Source organism: Somniosus microcephalus, chromosome 12 (genome assembly GCF_052327205.1).
Source record: "Somniosus microcephalus isolate GS21.2 chromosome 12, FLI_Smic_1.0, whole genome shotgun sequence".
Taxonomy (NCBI): Eukaryota; Metazoa; Chordata; class Chondrichthyes; order Squaliformes; family Somniosidae; genus Somniosus; species Somniosus microcephalus.
This window is the reverse complement of record NC_140998.1, coordinates 68758996-68785214: the sequence shown is the minus strand read 5'-3', so window position 1 is coordinate 68785214 and position 26219 is coordinate 68758996.

The window sequence follows — 26219 nt, the reverse complement described above, 5'->3', positions numbered from 1 at the left end:
TTATGTAATGATGTAGCTTCTACAGCTTTTTGGGGCAGCATATTCCATGGACCTACCACCCTCTGAGTGAAGTAGTTCCTCCTCATCTCAGTTTTGAAAGAGCAGCCCCTTATTCTAAGACTATGCCCCCTAGTTCTAGTTTCACCCATCATCGGGAACATCCTCCCCGCATCCACCTGATCCAACCCCTTCACAATCTTATATGTTTCAATAAGATCGCCTCTCATTCTTCTGAACTCCAATGAGTAGAGTCCCAATCCACTCAACCTCTCCTCAAATGTCCATCCCCTCATCCCCGGGATTAACCGAGTGAACCTTCTTTGTACTGACTCGAGAGCAAGTAGGTCTTTTCTTAAGTATGGACACCAAAACTGTATGCAGTATTCCAGGTGCGGTCTCACCAATACCTTGTACAACTGCAGCAATACCTCCCTATTTTTATATTCTATCCCCCTAGCAATGAAAGCCAACATTCCATTGGCCTTCTTAATCACTTGCTGCACCTGCATACTAACCTTTTGAGTTTCGTGCACCAGGACCCCCAGATCCCTTTGTACTTCAGTACTTTCCAGTTTCTTGCCATTAAGATAATAACTTGCTCTACGATTTTTCCTGCCAAAGTGCATAACCTCACACTTTCCAGTATTGTATTCCATCTGCCAAATCTCTGCCCACTTACTTACCCTGTCTATGTTCCCTTGCAGGTTTTTTATGTCCTCCTCACTCACTACTTTCCTTCCCATCTTAGTATCGTCTGCAAACTTTGATATGTTCCACTCGGTCCCCTCCTCCAAATTGTTAATATAGATTGTAAAGAGTTGGGGACCCAGCACTGACCCCTGCGGAACACCACTAGTTACTGATTGCCAGTCTGAGAATGAACCATTTATCCCAACTCTCTGCCTTCTGTTAGATAGCCAATCCTCTATCCATGCCAGAATATTACCCCCAATCCCATGATTTTTTATCTTAAGCAATAATCCTTTGTGTGGCACCTTGTCAAATGCCTTTTGGAAGTCTAAATACACTACATCCATTGGTTCCCCTTTATCCACCCTATATGTTACTTCCTCAAAGAACTCCAGCAAATTTGTCAAACATGACTTCCCCTTCATAAAACCATGCTGACTTTGTCCTATTAAATTATGTTTATCCAAATGTCCTGTTACTGTCTCCTTAATAATGGACTCCAAAATTTTACCGACCACAGATGTTAGGCTAACCGGCCTACAGTTTCCAGCCTTCTGTCTACTGCCCTTTTTAAATAAGGGTGTTACATTAGCAGTTTTCCAGTCTGCCGAGACCTTTGCTGAGTCCAGGGAGTTTTGGAAAATTATTACCAATGCATCCACAATCCCTACCGTCACTTCCCTCAAGACCCTAGGATGTAAGCCATCAGGTCCAGGTGATTTATCCGCCTTGAGTCCCATTATTTTACCGAGTACCACTTCCTTAGTGATTTTGATCGTGTTTAGCTCCTCCCCCCCTATAGCCCCCTGTTTGTCCAGTGTTGGGATATTCTTAGTGTCCTCTACTGTAAAGACTGATACAAAATATTCATTCAGTGTTTTTGCCATCTCCATATATCCCACCATTAATTTCCCGGTTTCATCCTCTAAGGGACCAACATTTACTTTAGCCACCCTTTTTCTTTTTATATAACTATAAAAACTCTTACTATCTGTTTTTATATTTTTTGCTAATTTACTTTCATAATCTATCTTCCCTTTCTTAATCAATCTTTTTGTTATTTTTTGCTGTCTTTTAAAGTTTTCCCAATCCTCTATCCTCCCACTAGATTTGGCTACCTTATATGCCCTTGTTTTTAGTCAAATACTATCCTTAATTTCTTTACTTAGCCACGGATGGCTGTCTTTTCTTTTACACCCTTTTCTTCTCAGTGGAATATATATTTTTTGGAAGTTGTAAAATAACTCCTTAAATGTACACCACTGATCATGTATCGTCTTACCCTTTAATCTATTTTCCCAATCCACTCTACTCAATTCCGCTCTCATACCTTCATAGTCTCCTTTATTCAAGCTCAGCACGCTTGTTTGAGATCCAACCTTCTCAACCTCTAATTGAATATGGAATTCAACCATGTTATGGTCACTCATTCCAAGGGGATCCTTTACTAGGACATTTTTAATTAATCCTGTCTCGTTACACAGGACCAGATCTAAGGTTGCTTGCCCCCTGGTCGGTTCAGTTACATACTGCTGAAGAAATCCATCCCTAATACACTCAATGAACTCATCCTCAAGGCAGCCCTGCCCAATTTGATTTGTCCAATTAATATGATAGTTAAAATCCCCCATAATTATAGATGTTCCCTTATTACAAGCCTCAACTATTTCCTGATTGATACTCCGTCCAACAGAGTTGCAATTGTTCGGAGGCCTATAGACTATGCCCACTAGTGTTTTTTTCCCCTTATTATTCCTTATCTCCACCCAAACTGTTTCATTATCCTGATCTTTTGACCCAATATCATTCCTCTGTATTACAGTGATTCCTTCCTTTATTAACATAGCCACCCCACCTCCCCTTCCTTCCTGCCTGTCCTTTCTGATCGTTAAATAACCTGGTATGTTTAATTCCCAGGCATTGTCACCCTGCAGCCATGTTTCTGTAATGGCCACAAGATCATACCCATATGTAGTTATTTGTGCCATTAACTCATCTATTTTGTTATGAATGCTACGTGCATTCAGATAGAGAACTTTCAAATATGTTTTGTGACACTTAGTTCCTGCCTTTGCTATTTTTATTACTTTACCTTTTACTCCATACCTTCTGCCCCTTCCTGACATGCTCTGGTTTTTAATTTCCCCACTGCTACCTAAGTCTATGAACTTCTCTGTTGTCATTTTTATTATTTGCTCTCTAGGAACCTCCCCCCCACTAGTTAGTTTAAAGCCCTCTCTACAGCCCTAGTTATATGATTCACCAGGATTCTAGTCCCAGCACTGGCCAAGTGAAGCCCGTCCCAACGGAACAGCTCTCTCCTGCCCCAGGACTGGTGCCAGTGTCCCAGGAAGCCAAACCCATTTCTCCCACACCAGTCTTTGAGCCACACATTTAACTCTCTAATTTTATTTGTCCTAGCCAAATTTGCTCGTGGCTCAGGTAATAATCCAGAGATTATTACCCTTGAGGTTCTGTTTTTTAATTTGACCCCTAGCTGCTCATACTCCTTTAACAGAACCGGCTTCCTAGTCCTATCTACGTTGTTTGTACCAACATGGACCATGACAACTGGATCCTCCCCCTCCCACTGCAAGTTTCTTTCCAGCCCAGAGGAGATGTCCTTAACCCTGGCACCGGGTAGGCAACACAGCCTTCGGGACTCTCGCTCTCGTCTGCAGAGAACTCTCTCTATCCCCCTAATAATACTATCCCCTACCACTACAACATTTCTGTTTACTCCCCCCTCTTGAATGGCCCCCCGTTCCACGGTGCTGTGGCCAGGTTGCTCATCCTCCCTGCAGTCCCTGCTCCCGTCCCCACAGGGAGTAAGAACCTCGAACCTGTTGGACAAGAGCAAGGGCTGCGGCTCCTCCAACACTACCTCCTGGATCCCCGTACCTGCCTCACTCGTAGTCACACCGTCCTGTCCCTGACCATGGGCTACATCTGAATTAATTAACTTCATAGGTGTGACCACCTCCTGAAACGCAGAGTCCAGGTACTTCTCCCCCTCCCTGATGTGTCGCAGTGTCTGAAGCTCAGACTCCAGCTCATCAACATGGAGCTGGAGTTCCTGTAGCAGCAGACACTTGTCACAGACGTAATCACCGTGAGCCTCAATGGGGTCCACCGGCTCCCACATCTTGCAACAGTAACACATCACCTGCTCCATTCTATGTAATTAATTACATTTTTTATTGTTAGTTATGGACACCCTCTGCCCGATTATAGATGCTAGTATCCCCTTTAATTAATTGGATTTAAATTAAATCAATCCCTCTAATTACACCAGTTAAATGGTTTACCAACAGTCACTCTGCACCAGAAAGGCATTATTAACTACAACCCACAGAGTTAAAGTTTGAAAAGAGTACCTAACACCCCACTTACCCTAACTCACACTTACCCAAACTCACAGCACTCTCTGCTGACTCGCACTCAGTGCAGCTCTGGTCTTTTTATACTGTTTGTTTGTTTACAGCCAAATGAGTACTGGTTAGAGAACCAGTCTTACCCAAACTCACAGCACTCTCTGCTGACTCGCACTCAGTGCTTGCTCGCACTAGCCTGGTCAACAGTATCTCACCATCAACACACACAAGGGACTGTACTCATACACCAAGCTGCTGTATGGTATAAAGTCCTCCCCAAAATCTTCCAGGCTACGATGGATAAGATTTTGCAAGGAGTTCCAAATTCCTTATGCAACCAAGACGATGTGCTGATCGCAACAAGCAGTGAAAAAGAAAATCTAGAAATGTTAGATTTAGTGCTTCACAGGTTGAACTGGTTTCCACTGCCTGCTGTGCCAATTTACTCCTACTGCAGTGTTACCTTGTTTTACTCTTCTTAAACCAACAGAATCCCAAATACTTAACTTTTCCCCTTTACTTAAACTGCTTAAGTAATCTTATCAAGAATGATTTAAAGAGAAATAACAATTAAAGAACTCTCACACTTACCCAAACTCACAGCACTCTCTGCTGACTCGCACTCAGTGCTTGCTCGCACTAGCCTGGTCAACAGTATCTCACCATCAACACACACAAGGGACTGTACTCATACACCAAGCTGCTGTATGGTATAAAGTCCTCCCCAAAATCTTCCAGGCTACGATGGATAAGATTTTGCAAGGAGTTCCAAATTCCTTATGCAACCAAGACGATGTGCTGATCGCAACAAGCAGTGAAAAAGAAAATCTAGAAATGTTAGATTTAGTGCTTCACAGGTTGAATTCCCACAATGTCAAATTGGAAAGGAACAAATGTGCTTTTGTGCAGACAGAGGTTGTGTACCTTGTTTGAAAGTTGATGCAAATGGCTTGCAACCAGTGAAGGAAAAGTTTGATGCTATCATCTGTGCTCCAAAGCCACAGAACATGTCTCAGTTAAGATCCTTCCTTGAAATGATCCAGTACAACACACGTTTCTTACCTGAGTTAGTGACCATGTTAGCTCCATTGCACGAGGGCTTCTCAAGAAGGATGTCCAGTGGAAGTGGACAAAAGTGCAACAGGAAGCTTATGACGCTTGTAAGAGAAGTTTCTCTAGCGATGTTCTACTTGTGCACTACGACACCGAGTGCGAGCTTAAGTTAGCGTGTGATGCTTCCAGCTACAGTGTGGGAGCTGTCATAAGCCACGTATTGGATGGTGGCCAAGAGAAACCAATCGCGTTTGCATCGCAAATCCTCAGTGAAAGAAACTACGCGCAAATTGAAAAGGAAACCCTCGCCATAGTGTTTGGAATCAAGAAGTTCCAACAGTTCCTGATTGGCAGAAAGTTTACCCTGATAACTGATCACAAACTGCTCCTAGCAATATTGGGGCCCAAATCTGCCATCCCTGCAATGGCCGCATCAAGAATACAACGTTGGGCAGTGTTGTTGTCACAATATGACTACACGATTGAATATCGCACTTCAAAGCAAAATGCAATCGCAGATGCCTTGTCCTGGTTGCCACCTGAAGACTCGTGTGTTGGGAGTGAAGGTGCTATTTTCATGTTAGGTGTAGTTGACAAAGATTTTCCCATGAATGCAACTGAGATTGCAAATGAGACTCAAAAGAACTGAAAAGAGTGTATAAAAACACCTTGAATGGGTGGACTGATCAGTGTATGGACACAGAATTGAAACCATTTCATAACCGTCGTACAAAATTGTCTTGTGAGCAAGGTTGTATCAAGTAGGGAAACAGAGTGGTGGTAGCAACTTCACTGAGAGATAGAATTCTGGCCAAACTTCATACTGAACATCCAGGGATCGTCAGTATGAAATCAATTGCAAGGAGCTTTGTTTACCGGCCTGGATTGGACAGTGATCTTGAACCACTGCTCCATGAACACATTCATGAGTTTGACTCAATTCAGACTTCAGTAACTGAAGTTATATTTATTTTTTGACATGGGTGTCGCTGACAAGGCCACCATTTATTGCCCATCCCTAATTGCCCTTGAGAAGATAGTGGTGAGCTGCCTTCTTGAATCGCTGCAGTCCGTGTGGTGAAGGTACTCCCACAGTGCTGTTAGGTAGGGATTTCCAGGATTTTGAACCAGCAACGATGAAGTATCGGTGATATACTTCTAAGTCAGGATGGTGTGTGACTTGGAGGGGAACTTGGAGGTGGTGGTGTTCCCATGTGCCTGCTGCCCTTGTCCTTCTAGGTGGAAGAGGTCACGGGTTTGTGAGGTGCTGCCGAAGAAGCCTTGGTGAGTTGCTGCAGTGCATCTTGTAGATGGTACACACTGCAGCCACAGTACGCCGGTGGTGGAGGGAGTGAATGTTTAAGGTGGTGGATGTGGTGCCAATCAAGCGGGCTGCTTTGTCCTGGATGGCATCGAGCTTCTTGAGTGTTGTTGGAGCTGCACTCATCCAAGCAAGTGGAGAGTATTCCATCACACTCATCACTTGTGCCTTGTAGATGGTGAAAAGGCTTTGGGGAATCAGGAGGTAAGACACTCGTCGCAGAATACCTAGCCTCTGACCTGCTTTTGTTGCCACAGTATTAATGTGGCTGGTCCAGTTAAGTTTCTGGTTAATGGTGACCCCCAGGATGTTGATGGTGGTGGAGTCGGCGATGGTAATGCCTTTGAATGTCAAGGGGAGGTGGTTAGACTCTCGCTTGTTGGAGATAGTCATTGGCTGGCACTTCTATGGCGCGAATGTTATCTGCCACTTATCAGCCCAAGCCTGAATGTCGTCCAGGTCTTGTTGCATGCGGGCATGGACTGCTTCATTATCTGAGGAGTTGTGAATGGTGCTGAACACTGTGCAGTCATCAGCGAACATCCCCATTTCTGACCTTATGTTGGAGGGAAGGTCATTGATGAAGCAGCTGAAGATGGTTGGGCCTAGGACAGTGCCCTGAGGAACTCCTGCAGCGATGTCCTGGGGCTGTGATGGTTGACCTTCAATCACCACAACCATCTTCCTTTGTGCTAAGTATGACTCCAGCCAGTGGAGAGTTTCCCCCCTGATTCCCATTGACTTCAGTTTTACTAGGGCTCCTTGATGCCACACTCGATCAAATGCTGCCTTGATATCTAGGGCAGTCACTTTCACCTCACCTCTGGAATTCAGCTCTATTCTCCATGTTTGGACCAAGGCTGTAATGAGGTCGGGAGCCGACTGGTCTTAGCAGAACCTAAACTGGGCATCAGTGAGCAGGTTATTGGTGAGTAAGTGACGCTTGATAGCACTATCTATAAAGTATGTATCTATACTTAATGCAATAATGACGAGACAGCTTGGAAGATTCAACGTAGGTCTTTACTTAATACCAACAGGCGGGAAACTGAGGGGAGATCAGTACCCACAGTACTATTTATACCCCTATGGCCAGGAGTGGTACTACGGTATCACTACGCCCTACAAAGTAGTGCTGCCCTGGCCATAGGTTTAAAGTAACATACCTATTACATACACAACATTCCTCCCCTTTTAATTAAAACGTACCCGTGCAATTAAGTCAATAGATGCCCCATAACTAGGGCTAATAACATTTGGTAACACAATATACATAACATATTTACATCAAGAGTTGTCTACTTATATATATATAAACAGAAACATGTTATAGATTCAGTCTCTGAGGAGGCCTCCTGTCTCGACTAGGATAACGTCTTTCTCTAGTCGGTCTCGGTGTAGGCGGCGGTACTTCCGTCACCCCTTCATCACTGGACTCGTCGGTGTCTGATGGCACATCCTGTGCCATGGAGATCACTGGAGTGCTGAACTCCTCACAATCCTGAGACCTCTGTAACAACGAGCTGGGCCGTGATTCCGCTGTAACAATGTGCTGAGACGTTTGAGGTAGTGAATCAGTTGGGTTTCTGGACTCCACAAGTTGATCAGCATGTCGTCTGATTATGCCTTCCCCTGTCTCAACTGTGTACATCAAGGGTCCCTGGCGGGCCTTTATCGTACCAGACCGCCACTTTTCATTCCTATAATCATGGGCCAACACTTGCTGCCCCACCTCGAAGCTCCGTGTCTGTCTGTCAGGAGCCCTACGAAATACTCGGTTTTCCACATCTCTCCGAATGTTTGGTCTGAGCAATTCAAGGCAAGACCTTAACCTTCTATTAAAGAACATGACGGCGGGGGCCTGGTTGCTCACCGTATGTGCAGCATTACGGTATGCGAATAGGAAGTTGTCCACCTTGTGTTGTAGTGGCAACCTTTCCTCCCCCATCGCCTTGATAGCCTTTTTAAAAGTCTGTACAAATCGCCCTGCCAGCCCATTTGTAGCCGGATGATATGGTGCGGACGTATAATGTCACACTCAATTCCTTTTTAGGAATGCTTGAAATTCTTCTGCCACAAATTGTGGCCCATTGTCCGAACAGACTTGCTCGGGCACCCCGTTTCGGCAAAAGTGGTCCTTAAGACTGCGACCGTCTTTTCGGCTGTCGTTGATGACATCTTTACGACCTCTGGCCATTTTGAATGGGCGTCCACTACAATAAGGAACATCGCATCCAGGAAGGGGCCAGCGAAGTCCACGTGGATCCTTTGCCACGGCGTTGAGGGCCACTCCCATGGATGTAGTGGGGCTTGTGGTGGTACGTTCTGTACCATCTGGCACCCTTGGCACGCTTTTGCTACTTCCTCAATGTCCCTGTCAATGCCGGGCCACCAGACGTAGGCTCTGGCGAGGCTTTTCATTTTGACACCCCCCAGATGACCTTCGTGTAAGTCCTGCAACACTTTATGTTGTAATTTTTGAGGGACCACCACCCTGGCTCCGCACATCAATGTGCCCCGGCAGACGGACAACTGGTCCTTCCTTGCCGAAAACGCCGGCAATGATGCGTCACCCTGCGCCGGCCAGCCTTTCACGGTTAATTCGTAAACCCTTGCCAATGTCGGGTCGTTCCGTGTTTCCCGCTGGATACATTGGCTGGTGATGGGCAAGTGTTCCATAACAGCCGTATGATATATTTCCACGGGGTCCTGTACTATCTCTTCGATCTCGGCAGGCAAGGGTAGCCGCGACAGGCCATCCGCATTGCCATGCTATTTGGTACCCTTATATTCGATAAGGTACTGGTGTGCTCCTAAGAACAGTGACCATCTCTGTAGCCTTTGGGCCGTCATCAGGGGGCACCCCTTTCGTTGGATTAAATATCGACACCAACGGTTGATGATCCGTCAGTAGTGTGAAACGTTGCCCATGCAGGTAGTGGTGGAATTTTTTTACACCCCACACCAGACTGAGGGCCTCCCTGTCAATTTGCGCATAGTTTCTTTCGTCTGTAGTTAACGACCTTGAGGCAAATGCTATTGGCCTCTCCGTCCCGTTGGGAAATTTGTGTGACAACACTGCCCCTATACCGTACGGGGAGGTGTCACATGCCAACCTCATTGGCATTTTTGGGTCAAAGTGTGCGAGCACTTCCTTTGATGTAATGAGTTGTTTACCCTTTTTAAAAGCAGCCTCACACGCTTCGTCCCAATTCCAGGAGACTCCCTTTTGCAGCAATGAATTTAGTGGATGTAAAATGGACGATAAGTTCAGGAGGAACTTATGGTAATAGTTTACAAGGCCTAAGAATGATCGTAACTGAGATACATTCACAGGGGGCGGGGCCTTCACTACTGCCTCGATCTTTTCCGGGGACTTATGCAGGCCTTCCTTATCTATAATGTGACCACAGTATGAGATACGTTCCTGGAAAAACTCACATTTCTGCTTGTTCGCCCTGAGTCCGTATTGTTGTAACCACAGAAGTACTCGCTCCAGGTTAGCGAGGTGGTCGTTATCCGTTTGTCCTGTCACCAGGATGTCATCCAGGTAGCATTGCGTTCCTGGAATGCCCTGTAGGACCTGTTCCATGGTCCTCTGCCATATTGCCGGGGCGGACGCCACACCAAATACCAGGCGATTGTACTGGTACAATCCCTTTTGTGTGTTATCGTTAGGAGCTTTTTCAAGTCCTGCTCCACCTCCATCTGTAAATAAGCTTGATAAAGGTCAATCTTCGTAAAGTGTCTACCCCCAGCTAACGATGCGAATATGTCCTCTATCCGCGGCAGCGGATACTGTACCGTGTGCAGGACTGGGTTAATAGTTATCTTAAAATCCCCGCAAATGCGAACCTTCTTTGGTTCCCCCGGTGCGTTATTTGCAGATTTCTTTATAACTGGGACGATGGGCGTGGCCCACTCGCTCCACTCAATCTTTGTAAGGACACCTGCACTCTCTAAGGCATCCAGTTCTGCTTCCACCGCTGGCCGAATGGCATAAGGCACCAGTCTGGCCTTACAAAACTTGGGGCTTGCGTCTTGAGCAATAGTTATTTTTGCTCTAATGTCCTTTAAGGTCCCCAGCCCTTGTTGGAACACCTCTGGCGTTTTTGCCAATAGTTTCGACAGCCTGCTTGTAATGGTTGTATCATCTGTGGTGGTCTCTACTTTTAACTCGTGTATCGACTTCCAGTCGAAATGGATTTTTCTTATCCATTCCCTACCCAAAAGTGGTGGTCCACCGTTTGGTAGGACGTATAAATAAAGTCCTGGCACTTTTCTGCCATTGTATTTAACTGTTACTTGCATTTTTCCCTTCGGGTAAACTTTTTGTCCCGTATATGTTTTTAATTTAATTTCCGTATCTTTTAAGGGAATGCGTTTGAACAGCCTGTTATAATCTTGTTCATTAATTACTGATAGGGCTGAACCCGTGTCCAGCTCCATATTAACTTCGATGCCTGCTACCTTCATTTTAACCCACATTGTGCTGTGGTCCTCCGTTTTGTCTACACCATATAACTTGAGACATCCCAGACCTTTAGGCTCTGCTTTTGTGCCTTCCTGTGACTTGTCTGAGCTACTGTCAGACACCTTATGTATTTTTGTCCTTGCCTTGGTACTGCTCGGATTGCCCCCACGATTGAGTTTCGTACCAGACCGACAAACTTTTGCTATATGCCCCTTTTTCCCACACTGCTGGCATATTTTATCACGAAACCAACAATTACTTTGGTCGTGGGTGGTTTTGCCACAACGGTAGCATTTACCTTTGTGAAATGTCACCTCATGGGTGTCATAGCCGGTTGTGTTATGTCGTATTTGAGAAGCACCCTGTGCTGCTGCTTCGTGGAACGATGCTATTTCAATCGCCTGATCTAGGCTGAGCTGTTTCTTGGCTAGCAACCGTTTACGTGTATTCTCATTTAACATGCCACAGACAAATCTGTCTCTGATCGCATCCGCCAATATGGCTCCAAACTGGCAATGTTTGGACAACCTTCTGAGCTCAGCTAAATAGGCTGCCTGCGACTCATCATTCCTTTGGTCGCGTCTGTAGAAGCGGTACCTTTCCACTATAAATGGTGGCTTAGGGTTTAAATGTTCCCTTAACGTATCAACAATTTGGGCGTACGTTTTGTCTGCTGGCTTGTCTGGAGTAAGAAGATTCCTCAGCAGACCGTATGTTTTTGCCCCCATAAAATTTAATAAGGTTGCTACCTTTTGGTCATCTTCCACCTTGTTTACTATGCAATAAAGTTCATACCTTTCGATATAGGCATCCCACTCTTCTGTGTCCTCAACAAATGCTGACAAACAACCTTCTTTAGCCATTTAAAACTTTTGAAGAGAAAAAAAAAACTTTTCCCGCTTTCTCCACTAGATGGCGTTTTTCCCGCCTTTTCTCCTTCTGCTGTCAACGACCTCTCTCCAGCGTCGTTATTTTTGGCCCTTGCAGCTCCCGTTCCCCGGGAAGGATTTCAGTTTACCTGGCCCTGGGTGGACTTTTGCCCCGTGGCTGGAGCGCCCGTTCAACCTTTTCTCTCAGCTGCCGCAGCCGCCACTGGAAACCTCTCTCTCTCGCTCTGTTGCTGCCGCTCCTCCCGAACCCGGAGTGCTGGGCGGCCTCCTTCGGTCAACGCTGGACTCTGCAGGCTGGCTGGTAAGAAGCCTCTCTCCTTCTCTCTCCGTACTGCTACCGTTCCTTTGTTGCACCGTGTACTGATGAGTTCGAACCTTACTCGTCGCCAGTATAAAGTATGTGTCTATACTTAATGCAATAATGACGAGACAGCTTGGAAGATTCAATGTAGGTCTTGACTTAATACCAACAGGCGGGAAACTGAGGGGAGATCAGTACCCACAGTACTATTTATACCCCTATGGCCAGGAGTGGTACTATGGTATCACTACGCCCTACAAAGTAGTGCTGCCCTGGCCATAGGTTTAAAGTAACATACCTATTACATACACAACACTATCGACGACACCTCACATCACTTTGCTGATGATTGAGAGTAGACTGATGGGGCGGTAATTGGCCGGATTGGATTTGTCCTGCTTTTTGTGGACAGGGCATACCAGGGCAGTTTTCCACATTGTCGGATAGATGCCAGTGTTGTAACTGTACTGGAACAGCTTGGCTAAAGGTGTGGCTAGTTCTGGAGCACAAGTCTTCAGCACGATAGCCGGGATGTTGTCGGGGCCCATAGCCTTTGCTGTATCCAGTGTGCTTAGCCGTTTCTTGATATCACGTGGAGTGAATCGAATTGGCTGAAGAATGGCTTCTGTGATGGTGGGGACCTCAGGAGGAGGCTGATATGGATCATTCACACGGCACTTCTGGCTGAAGATGGTTGCAAACACTTCAGCCTTGTCTTTTGCACTCACGTGCTGGGCTCCACCATCATTGAGGATGGAGATATTCATGGAGCCTCCTCCTCCCGTTAGTTGTTTAATGGTCCACCACCATTCACGACTGGATGTGGCAGGACTGCAGAGCTTTGATCTGATCCGTTGATTGTGGGATTGCTTAGTCCTGTCTATAGTATGCTGTTTCCGCTTTTTAGCATGCATGTAGTCCTGTGTTGCAGCTTCCCCAGGTTGGCACCTCATTTTTAGGTATGCCTGGCGCTGCTCCTGACATGCTCTTCTACACTCCTTATTGAACCAGGGTTGGACCCCTGGCTTGATGGTAATAGCAGAGTAAGGGATATGCCAGGCCATGAGGTTACAGATTGTGGTGGAATACAATTCTGCTGCTGCTGATAGCCCACAGCACCTCATGGATGCCCAGTTTTGATCTGTTCTGAATCTATCCCATTTAGCACGGTGGTAGTGCCACACAACACGATGGAGGGTGTCCTCAGTGTGAAGACGGGCCTGCTACCAATGCTGTCATAGACAGATGCATCTACAACAGGTAGATTGGTAAGGACGAGGTCAAGTAGGTTTTTTCCTCATGTTAGTTCTCTCACCACCTGTTGTAGGCCCAGACTGGCAGTTATGTCCTTCAGGACTCGGCCAGCTTGGTCAGTAGTGGTGCTACCATGCCACTCTTGGTGATGGACATTGAAGTCCCCCATCCAGAGTACATTCTGTGCCCTTGCTACTCTCAGTGCTTCTTCCAGGTGGTGTTCAACATGGAGGAGTGCTGATTCATCAGCTGATTTACTAGCCCAGTGACAATACCACTCTGCTACCATTGCCTAGGTTCATACAATGCTGAGATAGAAACAGGATCATCTTTGAGTTTGGAACCAAAACAAAACAGCCTGAAAATTGGTTCAACACCAAAACCTTCTGTAAGGAGATCAGGAAGGCTCTGAAAAACTGTTATTGAATGGGATTTGTAGTTCATTTAAAAGAAAAAAGGCCAGGAATTTTTATTATGTGCTACATGTAATGTTGGGAAAGGTGGGACCATAGTTTTGTTGTATTTGAGAGGGGAATAGGTACATTTTTTTTAAGGGGGAAAAGCAGTGTAATGTATTATCACATGGTTTGTCACATGGTTTGTTATGAGCATGCTCAGTTCACTCTGGCCTAATAAAGCAAGCACATGGACTAGCAACTCATCCTGTCTCTGTCCTTCATTTGTCCTACTGATATATATTACACCTCCTGCTTTCTCCACTATAACCCCCACAACCACATCTGCAGAGAGAAGGCTTCCCCTTCTGTCTGATGGTCACCCATTCTCTCTCTGCCTGCATACTCTTAAGCTACGGGGTGGCCACTTCTAGAAACGTGCTATCCATGAAGTTCTCAGCCTCGCGGATGCACCGCAGTGACTCCAGCTGCCGCTCAAGCTCCGAAACCCGGAGCTCGAGTTGCTGCAGCTGCCGACACTTCCTGCACATGTGGTCATCCAGGCTACACGAAGTGTCCAGGACTTCCCACATGGCACAGGATCAGATGGGGGCCGGTACTAGCTTCCTGGGAAGCAAGAGATCGGGGCCGTCGAGGGACCCGGGGTGGGGTGCGGCAAGAGGAGATCAGGGCTGACCACCGGAGGATTGAGCCGGCCTCAGGATCATCGGTGGGAGGGTCCGAGAAGGCAATCGGAGGCCTAGTGAGGGAGTCTCCGATCACGAGGGGGGGTGGTGTTAGGTAGGGACCCTGAGCTTGAGCGGCAGCTGGAGTCACTGCGATGCATCCGTGAGGCTGAGAACTTCATAGATAGCACATTTCTAGAAGTGGCCACCCCGTAGCTTAAGAGTATGCAGGCAGAGAGGGAATGGGTGACCACCAGACAGAAGGGGAAGCCTTCTCTCTGCAGAAGAGATATTACCTCATTTGGCAGACATGGGAATTTTTACCTGGAAAATCAAGTGGGTTTGGAGCATGGGGGTAGTTAAATTCTTAAAAATCGAATTCCCGACCTGAATCCACCTCCACCCTGCCCCTTCCAGGGGGGGAGGGGTTTGCAGCCAACCCGCTGCAAGGAGGCGGGACGCCAATTTAAATATTACAATGAGGCTGGAAGCCTCTTTAACCTCCATTTTGTTTTTAACTCCATCTGGTTGGGTTTTACACACTTCGTAAAGTCTGGCAGTTACAGCAAGGTGGGGACTGCTGCATCCAAGAGGTAAGAGTCTTTACACTTACCTGCTGGATCCAGGGTCCCTACCTAACACACCCCCCCGTGATCGGAGACCCCCTCACTAGGCCTCCGATTGCCTTCTCGGACCCTCCCACCGATGATCCTGAGGCCGGCTCAATCCTCCGGTGGTCGGCCCTGATCTCCTCTTGCCACACCCCACCCCGGACCCCTCGATGGCCCCGACCTATTGCTTCCCAGGAATCCAGTACCAGCTCCCATCCAATCCTGTGCGCTTTGTGTAGCCTGGACGACCACTTGTGCAGGAAGTGTCGCCAGCTGCAGCAACTCGAGCTCCGGGTTTCGGAGCTTGAGCGGCAGCTGGAGTCACTGCGGTGCATCCACGAGGCTGAGAACTTCATGGATAGCACGTTTCTAGAGGTGGCCACCCCGTAGCTTAAGAGTATGCAGGCAGAGAGAGAATGGGTGACTGCCAGACAGAAGGGGAAGACCAGGCAGGTAGTGCAGCAGTCCCCTGAGCGCATCTCGCTCGCCAACCAGTATTCTGTTCTGAATACTGGTGGGAGCGATGGTTCCTCTGGGGAGTGCAGCCAGAGTCAAGTCCACAGCACCACAGGTGGCTCAGCTGCATGCGGGGGGTGGGGGGGGGGGCGCGGGGGTGGAGGAAGAAGAATAGAAAAGCAATTGTTCGATAGTTAGGGGAGCAGACAGACGTTCCTGCAGCTGCAGATGTGACACCAGGATGGTATGTTGCCTCCCTGGTGCCTGGGTCAGTGATGTCACCGAGCAGCTGCAGAGCATTCTGTGGGGAGAGGGTGAACAGCCAGAGGTCGTGGTCCATATCAGTACCAATGACATAGGTAGAAGGAGGGATGAGGTCCTGCAGGCAGAGTTTAGGGAGCTAGGAAAGAGATTAAAAAGCAGGACCTCAAAGGTAGTAATCTCTGGATTACTCCCAGTGCCACGTGCTAGTGAGTATAGAAATATGAGGATGGAGCAGATGAATGCATGGCTGGAGAGATGGTGCAGGTGGGAGGGCTTTAGATTCCTGAGGCATTGGGACTGTTTCTGGTGGAGGTGGGACCTGTACAGGCCGGATGGGTTACACCTCAACAGAGCCGGGACCAATATCCTCACGGGTAGGTTTGTTAGTGCTGTTGGGCGGGCGGGGGGGACAGGGGGTGTTTAAACTTGCTTGGCAGGGGGATGGGAACCTGAGAATAGATTCAGAAGGGAGAGAAGCAAAGCTGAAATTAGCAGAAAAGTAGAAAGTGAATTTGGAAGACAGAGGAAACAAGGGCTAGAAAATAGACAACAAGGGAGTTTGGCAGTGCTAAATGGTATATACTTCAATGCAAGGAGTATAGGGAATAAGGCAGATGAGCTGAGAGCACAGATAGACACTTGGGAGTATGATGTTATAGTTATTACTGAGACATGGCTAAAAGAAGGGCAGGTATGACAGCTCAATGTTCCTGGTTTCAGGGTTTTCAGACAGGATAGAGAGGGGGGTAAAAAGATGGGGGGAGTCGCAGTATTGATTAAAGAAACAATTACAGCTGCGAGGAGGGATGATATGTTAGAAGGATCATCAAATGAGGCCATATGGGTTGAACTGAAGAACAAAAAAGGGGCGATCACACTGCTGGGAGTGTACTACAGACCCCCAAACAGTGAGAGGGAGATAGAAGAGCAAATATGTAGGCAAATTTCTGAGAAGTGCAAAAACTATAGGGCAGCAATAGTAGGGGATTTCAACTACCCTAATATAAACTGGGATAAAATTAGTGTGAAAGGTACAGAGTGTGATGTACAGACCCAACTGCTACTTCTGCGGGCAGCCAAAGCACACCAGAAACCTGTGCCCGGCGAAAGGCACCACCTGCTTTAAGTGCGGTAAGAAGGGGCACTTCGGGAAGGTGTGCAGAGGGAACCCCGCCGGAAAACCAACCGCCGGAAAACCCGCCACCGCCGTGTGTGCGCCGTGGGAGCGGCCATCTTGGACGCCATCTTGCCCGACCTCGTGGGGTCCGCCATCTTGTGAGCAGACAGCGTGGACGCCATCTTGTATCGATCAGGGCCCTACAGTGGCATCGGTCACAGTGGACCAGACCAGGCCGCACCCGCTATCCAGATCAATGGTGGACATCGAGGTAAACGGGTGCCGGGTTAAATGTTTAATTGACAGTGGAAGCACGGAGAGCTTTATCCACCCAGAACTGGCACAACAACTCTCCCTAAAGGTGGTCCCTACTCAGGGTACCATCTCTATGGCTGACAAAACCCAGACATCGACTATTCTGGGTTACTGCACGGTACAATTGTGCGTTAACGGAACTGTATATGATAATTTTAAAGTATTAATCATGAAGAACCTATGTGCGAGCGTGATCTTGGGCCTGGATTTCCAGTGCAACCACCAAAGCATCACGCTCAAGTACGGTGGGTCCCAGCCGCCCCTCACAGTGTGCGGTCTGGCTACCCTGAAGGTAAAGCCGCCTTCGCTATTCGCAAACCTTACCCCTAACTGCCGGCCAATAGCGACCAAAAGCAGGAGGTACAGCTGGGAGGACAGGCGGTTTATCGCGACCGAGGTAGACAGGCTCCTGAAAGAGCGCATTATTGAACGCAGCAACAGCCCATGGCGCGCCCAAGTGGTAGTGGTAAGGGGTAGCGAGAAGAAACGGATGGTGATCGACTATAGTCAAATGATCAACAGGTACACCCTACTAGACGCCTACCCGCTACCCCGCATATCAGAAATGGTGAACCAAATCGCCCAATACCGGGTGTTCTCCACCATCGACCTCAAGTCAGCGTACCACCAGCTCCCTATCAGACCAGAGGACCGCCCGTACACCGCCTTCGAGGCGAACGGACGCCTCTACCAATTCCTCAGAGTCCCCTTTGGGGTGACGAATGGGGTCTCGGTCTTCCAGAGGGAGATGGACCGCATGGTCGATGACCACCACTTGCAGGCAACCTTCCCCTACCTCGACAACGTCACCATCTGCGGTCACAACCAGCAGGATCACGACTCGAACCTCGAGAGGTTCCTGAAAACCGCACAAAAACTCAACCTCACCTACAACGAGGATAAGTGCGTTTACAACACCACGCGCCTCTGCATACTAGGCAGCATGGTGGAGAATGGGGAAATCGGACCAGACCCCGACCGATTGCGCCCCCTACGGGGGCTGCCCCTGCCCAACACTCCCAAAGCCCTGAAAAGGTGCCTGGGGTTATTTTCTTATTATTCCCAATGGGTCCCCAACTACTCCGACAAAGCCCGCCCCCTCTTGAAAGCATCCTCTTTCCCGCTCTCTGCTGAGGCCCACGCCGCCTTCAAAAGCATTAAGCAGGATATTGAGCGGGCCACGCTACAGGCAGTGGACGAGAACACTCCATTTCAAGTGGAAAGTGATGCGTCTGACTTCGCCTTGGCGGCCACCCTCAACCAGGCGGGGCGGCCCGTAGCTTTCTTCTCGAGGACCCTCCAAGGGCCCGAGATCAGACATTCCTCCGTGGAAAAGGAGGCCCAAGCCATCGTGGAGGCAGTGCGCCACTGGCGCCACTACCTAGCCGGCAAACGCTTCACCCTACTTACCGACCAGCGGTCGGTAGCGTTTATGTTCAATAATAAACAGAAGGGGAAGATTAAAAATGATAAGTATCTTAGGTGGCGGATCGAGCTCTCCACCTTCGAGTACGACATCATTTACCGGCCAGGGGCCCTTAACGAATCCCCTGACGCCCTCTCACGAGGGATGTGTGCCAGCGCCACCGGAGATCGGCTACAGGCCCTCCACAACGACCTCTGCCACCCAGGGGTCACGCAGCTGTTCCACTTCATAAAGTCCCGTAACTTACCCTACTCGATTGAGGAAGTTCGGTCCCTGACCAGGAACTGCCGCACTTGCGCTGAGTGCAAGCCTCGGTTCTACCGCCCAGATAGAGCCCACTTAATCAAAGCTACACGGCCCTTTGAGCGGCTCAGCTTAGATTTCAAGGGCCCCCTCCCGTCCGTCGACCGCAATGTTTACTTCCTGAACATTGTGGACGAATACTCCCAGTTCCCATTCGCCTTCCCCTGCCCAGACATGACCAGCGCCACGGTCATTAAATGCCTCAACAGCCTGTTCTGCCTGTTCGGTATGCTGAGCTACATCCATACGGATAGGGGGGCGTCCTTCATGAGTGAAGAGCTACACCAGTACATGCTGTCCAGGGGGATCGCCACGAGCCGTACCACCAGCTACAACCCCCGGGGTAACGGCCAAGTGGAGCGAGAGAATGGGACAGTATGGAAAGCAGTCACTCTAGCTCTAAGGACCAAGGGCCTCCCTATCTCCCGCTGGCAGGAAGTCCTCTCGGATGTGCTCCATTCGATACGGTCGCTATTGTGTACGGCCACTAATACCACGCCTCATGAACGAATGTTTGTCTTTCCCCGGAAATCCACCTCAGGCGTATCCATGCCATCATGGCTCTCCACCCCAGGTCCGGTACTCGTGCGAAGGCATGTGAGGGGCCACAAGACGGACCCTCTCGTGGAGCCAGTACACCTACTCCACGCCAACCCCCAATACGCATATGTCCGGCACGCCGACGGAAGGGAGGACACCGTGTCCATAAAAGACGTCGCCCCAGCCGGCATCGACAACAACCACAGCAATAGCGGCAACGACGATCACAGCAACTCTTACCCACCCACTACTCTTTCATCACCCCCGGAAGAACACCGACCAACGGCACCCCCACCAACTACCCCTTCAACAACCCTGGCGGCACCCCCGGCAGAGACCCAGGAGGCTACCGGGGACACCCAGCCGACACCCGCAGCACCGCAACAGCCACGTCGGTCGCAGAGGACTATCAAACCCCCGAACAGACTAAATCTATAGAAGGGGTGAATGTGATGAAATATTTCCATTCATCACTGCCTGTGACTGAGATCGGTTTCAGTGTCATTTCCCTTCCCCCAGACCTCATTGTATTGTGTACTGGAATGTGCTGTATTGTATACTGGAATGTGCTGTGTGTAGGGCTCCGCCCATACCTGGCCCCGTTTGTAAGCTAGCTTCAGTCTAGCCACAGTCTCCAGAAGGACGACATCTCTCTCGCTTACGTGTTTCGTTCTAAGTTAATAAAAGCCTTGTTTTGTTCTGCTACCTTCGAGTCTCGGAATTATTGAGGCACATCACAGAGGGTGTGGAATTCCTAAAATGCATTCAGGAGAACTTTTTTAGCCAGTATGTAACAAGCCCAACAAGGTGGTTCTGGACTTAGTTTTAGGGAATGAAACTGGGCAGGTGCAAGGGGTATCAGTGGGAGAGCCTTTTGGTGCTAGTGATAATAATTCAGTCAGATTTAGGGTAGTTATGGAAAAGGACAAAGATAGACCAGGAATAAAAGTTCTCAATTGGGGAAAAGCCAATTTTGCTAAGCTGAGATGGGATTTAGCCAAAGTGGACTGAAAACAGTTACTTGAAGGTAAATCAGTGTCGGAGCAGTGGGAGGCATTCAAGGAGGAGATCCTGAGGGTTCAGAGCAAGTATGTTCCCTTAAAGAAAAAGGGTGGGACTAACAAATCTAGCGCCCCCTGGATGTCAAGGAACATACAGGGTAGGCTAAAGAAAAAAAGGGAGGCTTATGACAGATACTGAGGGCTCAATACTGCAGAAACTCTAGAGGAGTATAGAAAGTGCAGGGGTGCAATTAAAAAGGAAATTAGGAAAGCAAAGAGAGAGCATGAAAACATTTTGGCAAGTAAAATCAAGGAAAACCCAAAGATGTTGATTTTGATATCCCTTGCAAGTTTCTCTTCGTACTCCCTTTTTGTAGCTCTTACTATCTGTTTTGTTCTTTGTATCTTTCTCATTCACCAGGATCTGTGCTATTTTTTGCATTTTTGTATACTTTCTCATTTAGTTTTATATACTGTCCATTACCTATTTAGTTGTCCATGGCTGTTTTTTTTGGCAAGTGGAGCTCTTGCCCCTCAGGGGTATAAACTAGTTCTGTATCACATTAAATTCTTTTTTGAACATCTCCCACTGATCTTCTGTCATTTTACCCATTAACAGATTTGCCCAGTTTACTGTGGACAGTCTCTGTCTCATCCCATTGACGTCGACCTTACCCAAATCTAGAATCTTAGTAGCTGTTTCGCGTTTCTCCCTTTCAAATGCTACGCTGAACTCGATCATGTTATGATCACTATTGCATAAATGTTCATGCACAGTTAGGCTGCTAACTAAGTCTGGCTCAATACTCATTACTAAATCTTGTTATGTATATACCTTTAAGGGGGGAACTACTTTTTACAGCTCGTGTATACTATAGTACCGGCAGTGACCACACCTGTATATAGCACTGAGTAGTAATCTGTACAGTTCAGTTCCAGAGTGAGCCATGTTGAGTAAACACCTGTTGTACCGTTCTCCTGCAGTCTGTGTCTTACTACTGACGGACACAACATTGGCGACAAGGCAAATTCGATCCTACCTGCAACTCTGCATCACCTCCCAGGGATTCGTTCCTGGAGACCAGTAGATTGGAGGTCAAGGCCAGAGACACGGGCGTCGACCACGGGCAACCGCCCAGTCATCCAGCAGAGACTCGAGAATTGCGGGGGAGGCTGTTGAGAGCCAGGCTTGGCTTTCCAGTCGCGGTGGTCCAGCGAAACGGGCTGGCAATAGGTAATGCACAGACCCTTCCCGGACAACGGCGGGCTAGAGCCCGACCGAGAGGCACAGCAAAGGGCCGAGCAGCGTCGACGGGAGAGAGAGAGAGAGAGGGCAGAGCGCACAGGGCGTAGCCGGTGTTCAGGGGCCGAGCAGCGTCGAGGAGAGGGAGAGAGACGCGCAGAAACCCGCGAGGCACCGCCATTGCCATGAGGACCGCCGAGAGTGGCATTGGCAGCAGCACAGGAGAAGTGCGCGAAACCTACAGGGTGTCGCCATTGCCACGAGGACCGTCGAGAGCAGCGTTGGCAGCAGCGGGGGAGGAAGGGAAGCGCGGGAGACGCCATTTTAAGCCATTTTAAACCACACCCAAAATGCCGAAGAGTGGCAGTATCACCGCATTTGACAATGAAGTCGAAGATTGGACTACATATGTCGAACGAATAGAGGTATACTGCAAGGCAAATGAGGTGTCAGATGACAAGAAAGCGCCGGTATTGTTAAATTTAATGAGTGCAAAGACGTATGGCTTATTACGAAATCTAGTAACCCCAGCGAAGCCAGTGGAAAAGAGTTTTGGAGACATAGTGACGATACTACAGGAACATTTAAACCCCACACCGCTGCTGATAGCAGAAAGATTCAAGTTTCACAAACGGAACCAGCATAAGGATGAAAGCAATGCTGAATATTTAACAGAACTGCACAAACTATCGAAACACTGCCAGTTTGGAATGGGACTGGCAGATACCTTAAGGGACAAGTTTGTGTGTGGGCTTCAAAGTGAAGGAACCCAGAAACGGCTTTTATCTGAAAAGGACCTTACGCTGGACAAGGCTTTCAGCATTGCGGTATCATATGAAGCAGCAGCACGGGGCGCTGCAGAGATACAACAGAGACCGCAAGAATATGGCACAAACGAAATGTCATACAGAACAGAGAAGTGCTATCGCTGCGGCAGAACAACACACGACCACAATGATTGCTGGTTCAAAGACAAAGTGTGCAGACAGTGTGGAAAAGTAGGACACATAGCACGAGTCTGCAGGTCGGGAAAGAAAACCAGCAATAAGAAATCTCCAAAAGAAAAGTACAAGAAGGTACATAAGGTGACGGAGAATAGTTCAGATGAACAAAAGAGTGACACCGACTTCGAAAACAGGGAGCTGAGTTGTCTGAAACTACATAATGTGATCAAAACGGTGGATCACCGAACCATTTGGGTCACTCTCAAGATAGCAGGAATCCAGGGAAAAATGGAATTGGACACAGGATCAGCCCTAACAGTCATAAACCGACGGGACTACGAGCGGCTATTCTCACACATACCCTTGAGAGACACAAAAATTATTTTGAAGACGTACACGGGGCAAAAAGTCTACCCCAAAGGAAAAATAAGGGTGACCGTTATATATAACGGTAAGGAAACACCAAAACTAGACCTGTATGTATTGCAAGATGGAGGACTACCATCACTTGGACGTGAATGGATCCGGAAAATACAGCTGGATTGGCATTCCATACAAGCACTGACTGTGGCTGCCAAAAAGGATGACGACGTCACACCTGGGTGACTGTCAAAGATCCTAACCGACGCGCAAGAAGTGTTCCAGCAAGGACTCGGAACACTAAAAGGCATGACAGCAACAATTAAAATCGAAGAAAACGCAAGCCCAAATTTTTTTAAGTGTGCAGGTCACTGTCTGCACCTTATGCAATCCGCCCAGCTGTCGAAGCAGAGCTGGAGTGTTTGGAACGTTCAGGAGTACTGTCCAAGGTAGACTGGAGCGAGTGGGCTACACCTATCGTCCCTGTGATGAAAAAGTCGTTGAGCAGCACGCCTGGGGAACCAAGGAAGGTTCGCATCTGTGGGGACTTTAAGGTAACAGTGAACCCAGTCCTTCACACCGTGCAATATCCACTTCCGCGGATTGAAGATATTTTCGCCTCGCTATCTGGAGGGAAACGCTTCACTAAGATTGATCTGGCCCAGGCGTATCTGCAAATGGAGGTAGAAGAAGCATCAAAAAAATACCTCACAATCAACACCCATAAAGGTCTCTACCAATACAACCGGCTGGTATTTGGGGTAGCATCAGCTCCGGCTATTTGGCAGAGGGCAATGGAACAAGTCCTGCAAGGGATCCCAGGGACCCAGTGTTATTTGGACGACATCCTGGTCACGGGCGAAAATGACAGTGATCACCTTGCCAACCTGGAGCAGGTGCTCACTAGATTGAAGGACTATGGGCTCCAAGCCAACCGCCCCAAATGCGAGTTTTTAAAAAAACAGATCTCGTATTGTGGCCACGTTATCGATAAAGAGGGGTTACATAAGTCCCCAGAAAAGATTGAGGCAGTAGTCAAGGCTCCAGCACCGGAAAACGTGTCACAACTGAGGTCGTTCCTCGGGCTGGTAAACTACTACCATAAGTTCTTGCCAAATTTGTCTACAATACTACACCCACTGAACACCCTACTGCAAACTGGAGTGCCATGGAAGTGGAGTGACGAATGTAAACGAGCTTTCCAGAAGAGCAAAACACTAATCACATCGAAAGAGGTATTGGCCCATTTCAACCCAGCACTACCAATTCGGTTGGCGTGTGATGCGTCACCCTACGGCATTGGAGCGGTGCTGTCGCACAAATTCCCAGACGGCTCAGAGAGGCCAATAGAATTTGCGTCACGATCACTAACCTCAGCCGAGCGTAATTATGCCCAGGTTGACAGGGAGGCCCTCAGCCTAGTGTGGGGAGTGAAAAAGGTCAATCACTATCTGCACGGGCAGAAATTCACCTTGCTGACTGACCACCAGCCTCTTGTCTCCATTTTTAATCCGAAGAAGGGCGTTCCGGTGATGACTGCGCAACGACTACAAAGATGGTCACTCTTTCTAGGGGCGCACCACTATGAGGTTGAATATAAGGTCACGAAACAGCATGGAAATGCTGATGGGCTATCACGCCTGCCACTGCCTACTGCGGAGGAAGCACCTGCAGTGGATCCTGTCGAAATATTTCATTCGACTATAGTTGAATACCTACCAGTAACTAACGCTCGTATAGAAAAGGAGACCCGGAATGACCCGACACTCTCTCGGGTGTATGATTTGACGGTGAAGGGATGGCCAGCACATGGCGACTCACTGTTGCCAGCATTCTCGACAAGAAGAGAACAGCTGTCAGTGTGCCGGGGGACCTTGATGTGTGGATCCCGAGTGGTAATTCCACCCAAGTTAAGGGATAGAGTGCTCAATGAGCTTCATGAGGGTCATCTGGGAGGGGTAAAAATGAAAAGCCTTGCCAGGGCTTATGTGTGGTGGCCGGGAATCGATAAACAAATCGAGGACCTGACCAAGAGCTGCTCAGGATGCCAGAAAGTCCAAAATGCACCAGCACAGGTATTAAATCCGTGTGTTAATGGAGACATGGAATGCAGGTGTTGGTTTAACAAGTCTTTACTGAATGGAGACAATCTGGAAACTGAAACTACAGAAGCCTGCCAGGGCCTTTTATACAGGGATGGTCACTGCCGGTACTGCAGTCTGAGACCAGTTATTCCCTTAAAGGGACATACACAACAATTCCTCCCCTTTTAGATAAACAGTACATAACATTCATTTAACAACTAAATAATAACTAATTACAATTACAATTACGGTTGCTAGATACATTAGTTGAAGTTAAACAATTATAAGTTCAGTCTTTGAGGAGGCTTCCTGGTTCTGTCTGGATAACGCCTCTTTGGGATATCAGGTTCTTCTGGCAAGGTTGAGTCGGGATCAATGTCGTTGTTCGGTTCGTCTGCTTCCAATATCACCGATTCTGCGGCAGATGCAATTGGTACTTCGGTTTCATCGCCAGGTGTATCAGATCGTGGTGTGGAGTTGAGGTTTTCCAGTGACTCTAGAATCTGGTCAGCATGGCGTCTTACAATGCTTTCTCCAATGTCCACGGTATATATTAGAGGTCCTTGCCGTGTGCAGATCGTTCCTGGCTGCCATTTCTCTGTGCGGTAGTCCCGGGCCAAAACTGGTTGACCTATCTTAAAACTCCTGGTCGGCCTTTCATTCATATTCTGAAACTGCCTGTTCTCCACGTCTCTTCTGACGTTTGGCTTAACCAAATCCAAGCGGCATCGTAGTCTTCGATTGAAGGACATCATGGCTGGAGTTTGGTTGGTAACCGTATGTGTCGCATTCTGGTAGGCAAACAAGAAGTTATCCACCTTGTGTTGTAGGGGTATATCATCATTACACATTGCCTTGATAGCCTTCTTGAATGTTTGAACAAACCTCTCGGCCAATCCATTAGTGGCTGGATGATATGGGGCGGATGTGTAATACTTAACACCATTGTTCTTTAAGAACCTCCGGAACTCTTCAGACACAAACTGTGGTCCATTGTCAGAGCAAATCTGTTCAGGCAGCCCATTCCTGGCGAATATGGTTCGTAAGACTGTGATAGTTTTTTCTGTGGTGGTTGAGGACATTTTTATTACCTCTGGCCACTTTGAATGTGCATCCA